Here is a 5,731-nt window from a genome sequence, read left to right as displayed (position 1 = left end):
TGGCCCTGGACACGCTGCCCAACATGGCCTACTACGGCGCCTACTCCCCCAGACAGGTGTACACGCCCGCCCAGGTGCGCCGCCTCGTCCAGTACGCGCGCGTGCGCGGCGTGCGCCTGTTGCCCGAGTTGGACGCGCCCGCACGTCGGCAATGGCTGGCAGGGCCGAGAAGGAGGAGGGGCTGTAGGCTGGCCGTGTGCGTCAACCAGGTGTGTGTGTGTGTGTGTGTGTGTGTGTGTGTGCGTGTGTATTTACCTATTTGTTTTTTTTCCTATTTGTAGTATACAGGGCCTGAGCTTAAGCTCAGATAGTCATATCTCCCAATCTATATTAGTCCAACTTCTTCATTGTATGGACACTGTGTGTGTGTGTGTGTGTGTGTGTGTGTGTACTATGAAAACAAGTAGAGCTTCCCACGTGTCCCTTGACGTATCGTTTCTGTTCCCTGTAGGAGCCCTGGCAGGAGTTCTGCGTGGAGCCTGTGTGGCCAGCTTAACCTTGCTAACCCCGCCATATATGACGTGTTGGGGCACATATATCATGAACTGATCGACATCTTCGCCCCTGTTGACATCTTTCATTATGGCGGCGATGAAGTAAGGGCTGAGGAGGGAAGTGTACTACATACAAGTGCCAATGTGTCCTGTGTTACCTTATGAATACCAGTGTTTATCCTCTATCTCTCAGGGCCACCTGTATAAACTACTAGCCTGGACCGTAACGGTTCTCGAGTCCTCACCTCTCCCTTCACTCCCCCTCAGGTCAACCTCAAATGCTGGAACACAACGGAGGAGATCGTGACATGGATGACAGCCAACGGACACGGTCTTGATGCTGATGCTTACTACAGGCAGTGGGGGGTGTTCCAGGAGAAGGCGCGGCAGCTGCTGCAGGCGGCTGCTGGGGCTGGACAAGGACACAGGAAGGAGGTGGAGGGCGTCTTGTGGACCTCAGAACTCACAAATCCAGCTCGTCTCAACACCTTCCTCAACTCCTCCCAGTACATCATCCAAATCTGGAGTACCCGACAGGACCCAGTCATCAAGGAGGCCTTGACTAGGGGGTACAGGGTTATCTTCAGTAACCACGACGCCTGGTACTTGGACTGTGGCGCCGGGGCGTGGGTGGGTGAGGGAAACAACTGGTGCAGTCCGTACAAGGGATGGCAAACAATGTACGACAATAGCCCGCATGATATCGCCCTGACCCTTACTGGCTCCTCGCACCCCGGCCAGATTCTCGGTGGTGAAAGTGCAATGTGGACCGAACAAGCGGACACTTCCACTATTGACTCTAAGGTAAGAAGGCGTGGAAGGTGATTGAAGAGCTTGGCTGTACCCACAGAGATTTTGGTTGGCGAAGCCTCCTCGGGCCCGACCTAATGAGCCCTTCTTCCATTGGCTGTAGGTAATGTTTTCACCTGCCTCCCACATCCCTGCATGCAATGAGGCACCAAAGCGTGGGCCTGAATGTTAGATGACTGCTTACCTTGATTAGAGCTCACCAACCGCATAGGAACATGGGACTCATTTTTCCATTCTTTTCCATTTTCACAAGGAAACACAAAAATATCAAGAGATTACCAAAAAAGAATAGGCCAGTCAGTAAACTCGTCGCAGCTCCAGAGAGATGTTTATTTATCATCCACTCTTTTCATCTGTAACTTTCTGTAACCTCCATAGGCAACGCACTCGTATTTGCATTAGCTATACATCAGCTTAATTTGCTTCCTTCATTCACTACTTTACTGAATATTGTAAAACAGTTCTTGCTCATCTCCTTCCTGAATTTTGAGTACTCCAACTTCTAGCCAATATTAATGGTCCTCACTTTTTTTCAGCCTAAGTACTTCATCACCTTTCGCCATGTAATCTGTCAAGAACTTTCCCTCCTCGCCCTTCTGAGTGTGTGTTGTCCTGTGCAGGTGTGGCTCAGGCGCGGCGGCTGTGGCAGAGCGGCTGTGGACCAACCCGGCCACTGGCTGGCGTGATGCGGAGACTCGCTTCATCCACCACCGGCAGCGGCTGGTGCGGCGCGGCGTGCAGGCGGAACGGATACAGCCTCAGTGGTGCCACCAGAACGAGGGGCTCTGCTATCTATAGTGCCACTCATGACAGCCAGGAGTGCCTTTCCTTCTCACAGTGCCCTTGTAACACTTCTTTCCTCCGAAGTCTGAGGTATAATGATGGGTAAGAAGAAAAGCGACAGGGAAGAGAGGAAAACCTGAGGGAAGAGGATAAGAAAGAAACAAGTCGAAAGGAAAAGAAGTGAAGAAGCGATAATGATTTTAGAGAGAATGTTTATCATCATTATGTGGAGTCTACACTCTATTATGTAAATACATCCTCCCTCTCTCTCTCTCTCTCACACACACACATACATTGGTACTGCCTTTCCACCTCCTCCTTTGTTTCTGTTTATATATTTTCTCCTCCCTCACCTTCCTCTTTTTATTTTGTTGTGATACTTTTTTTTTTCTCTTATCATCCTTTTTTCTCATGTTTGCTTGTCTGTACCTCATCTTCACTCATACCAATTACATAGTATTATCTCTACTCTTTCTGTTAATCTTTTTTTTCTTGTTATTTTACGCCTTACTTGTTTTCTTTATGTTCCTTCTCAATAATACTCATATAATCTTTTTTTTTATCTCTTCCTTTGTCTCATTCTTCACTTCACCTTCAATTTTTTCCTCTCACCTGTACGAGTTCATGATAGGTAACCTGAAAGAGAAAGTTACCTGGAATGTTGCTCTCTCTCTCTCTCTCTCTTTCGGTTGCTTTCATTTTACCTGTGTGTGTGTGCCAGCCGTTCCCCTACGGAAGGTGAACAGGGGCTACACGCGAAAGAAGATAAACCCAACTTATCTTTACCCGGCCGGGGAATGGAACCCCAGTCCTTCTGGTTGTGAGACAGACGTTCTATCCACTGAGCTACCGGGTCGTGCGTGTGTGTGTGTGTGTGTGTGCAAACTCCAAATTACTCAAGACCAAGAAATATTATTATTATTATTATTATTATTATTATTATTATTATTATTATATTTATTATTATTATTACTATTATTATTGTTTTTGTTGTTGTTGCTGCTGCTGTTACTACTACTACTACTACTACTACTATTATAGTCAGTTTCAATCCATCTGTTCACTAGCGAGTGTAAATGTGGCAATGTGCATTGCTGGTTCGTGCTTGAGCGAAAATCGTCTGTTGTGATAAATATTTAACCTTTAAAATATATAAATAGTTGTGGGATTAGAAAAATCACGGAGATACAGAAGACACGAAGAAATGGAAACGGATGGCCGGCAGAAGTAATCCCTTAGAGGAAAAGCCGAATGAAGAAGATGAAGAAGAAGAAGAAGAAGAAGAAGAAGAAGAAGAAGAAGAAGAAGAAGAAGAAGAAGAGGAGGAAGAAGAAGAAGAAAGATGAAGAACACGAAAAAGAAAACTAAAAAAAAATGAAAAAGAAGATAAAAAGGAGAAAAGAAGAAGAAGAAGAAGAAGAAGAAGAAGAAGAGAGGAAGAAGGGGAGAGTAGAAGAAGAAGAAGAAGAAAAAGAAAAAGAAGAAGAAGAACACGAAAAAGAAAACTAAAAAGAAAATGAAAAAAGATAAAAAGGAGAAAAGAAGAAGAAGAAAAAGAAGAAAAAGAAGAAGAAGAAAGAAGAGAGGAAGAAGGGGAGAGTAGAAGAAGAAGAAGAAGAAGAAGAAGAAGAAGAAAAAAGATGAAGAACACGAAAAAGAAAACTAAAAAGAAAATTAAAAAGAAGATAAAAAGGAGAAAAGAAGTAGCAATAGAAGAAGAAGAAGATGAAGAAAGGGAGAGTAGAAGAAGAAGAAGAAGAAGAAGAAGAAGAAGAAGGAGAAGAAGAAGAAAAAAGATAAGTTAGCCCTTAAAAGTCCACACTCCACCACAGGGAACGGTGTGTCTCAAGCGTTGAATGATTTATTTCGTTGCAGGAGATTTTTCAGAACTATGGGATTGATATTCATGGTGATTTCTGGCCATTAAGTAAATAGTAAAATAAGAAAGATAATGTTGGTGACAAGAATACACAGGTCATCCGACCAATGAGAATGTTAAATTCCGAGATACTTTACACTTAATACGTTATAGCTAGGAGACTCTCAGGCCTTCTGAAATGGAGTATTGTGACTTGGTTATTATGAAGATCCGAGACATGTCAGATTGCCAGTTCTCGTCAGTAGACCGACTTGGTCGGTCAGTCGACACTCTTCATGGGCCGTCACCCGACGGGCTCATGTAATTGGTCCCTCTGAGGAGAGAAAATCTTAACAACATACGAACTTAAATAAGAAAGAAAATGTAAATTATTAAAACATAAAAGTCACCCCAGCATGGAGAACGTTAAATTTCAAGTTCCTATTCACTCATTTCATCAAAGGAGTTTCGGCTATAGAATTAATATGTATTGTAATTTGTATTGTAGCCTACTTAGTAGAAATTAAAAAAGTTATGATATAAGAATATATATATATATATATATATATATATATATATATATATATATATATATATATATATATATATATATATATATATATATGAATGCTCCTACTGCAGAGAATATTGAATATTAAGCTCTTGTTCTCTTAGTTCGGTTATATTAGCCTTTAAAGGGCTATGAAATTGAAAAGACCCGGACAGGAGCATACTGCTACGAAACGGTGTGAGCACGGTGTTGCCGGCCCGTGACGGTCCAGTGCAGGTCCGGGCCGTTTACGCGCCGGTGTAGTGTGAATGAATACACATGCTGCTGCCGGTCCGTTACGGCCCCGTAAACGTGCTGGTGTAGTGTGAATCGGCTTTAATTAATACACATATACATACTGCACGCCACCAGTGTTGCATAATTTATGTTTTAACTATTATTATGAGTTTTTTTTCCAAGGCTGATGATCTATAATGTGACTTACAAAGTCGATTACTCTGGTTTAATCAGTCCATTATCTGTAAGGCTGATGATCTATAGTGTGACTTACCAAGTCGATAACTCTTGCTTAATTAGTCCAACATATGTCAGGACTTGTGCACAGTTAATGTCACATAAAAATATATATATATATATATATATATATATATATATATATATATATATATATATATATTTATATTTATATATATATATATATATATATATATATATATATATATATATATATATATATATATATATATATATATATATATATATATATATATATATATATATATATATATATATATATATATATATATATATATATATATATATATATATATTCGTAAATCAGTGATCCACAAAGTTTGGTAATAGCTTTTGAAATTCTGAATTTTACAAAACATCAAGTAAACATGGAATATTTAAGAAATCAATAAAATATGTAACGTTAATGTAAAATTAACGGTTAAAATAACGTATCTCACGAGATTGGAATGTTTTTTTGCTCGTTTGTTTAATATTAGTTTTATTTTAACTTTGCAGAAGAATTATTTAGCTTGTCACATCTAATTATTCATTCATTAATTTTGGACCAGAATGTATAGACTGGCCGAGCAGAGTTTAGTATTTGATAATTTTATATATACTCATTTATCTCTGCCTGAACTTTGGATCGACACAGCTGAAGATTTTCCCAGTATTGTTTGTTATTCTTATCCGTCTGATTTAGGAAAAATATTTATTTAACATTCATTTTACAATAAAGGAAGCAGTTCAAGGGATGAA

At 40.3% G+C, this 5,731-nt stretch overlaps 1 pseudogene; it reads left to right on the top strand.

Moving 5' to 3' along the window:
• LOC126992229 (chitooligosaccharidolytic beta-N-acetylglucosaminidase-like) overlaps window positions 1-4,128 on the top strand; it is a 5,879-nt pseudogene extending 1,751 nt beyond the window's left edge.
• The last annotated feature ends 1,603 nt before the right edge of the window (window positions 4,129-5,731 follow it).

This window comes from Eriocheir sinensis, unplaced genomic scaffold (assembly GCF_024679095.1).
Source record: "Eriocheir sinensis breed Jianghai 21 unplaced genomic scaffold, ASM2467909v1 Scaffold422, whole genome shotgun sequence".
NCBI classification, from domain to species: domain Eukaryota; kingdom Metazoa; phylum Arthropoda; class Malacostraca; order Decapoda; family Varunidae; genus Eriocheir; species Eriocheir sinensis.
The sequence above is the reverse complement of the archived record's forward strand: the minus strand, read 5'-3'. Positions and strand labels throughout refer to the sequence as shown.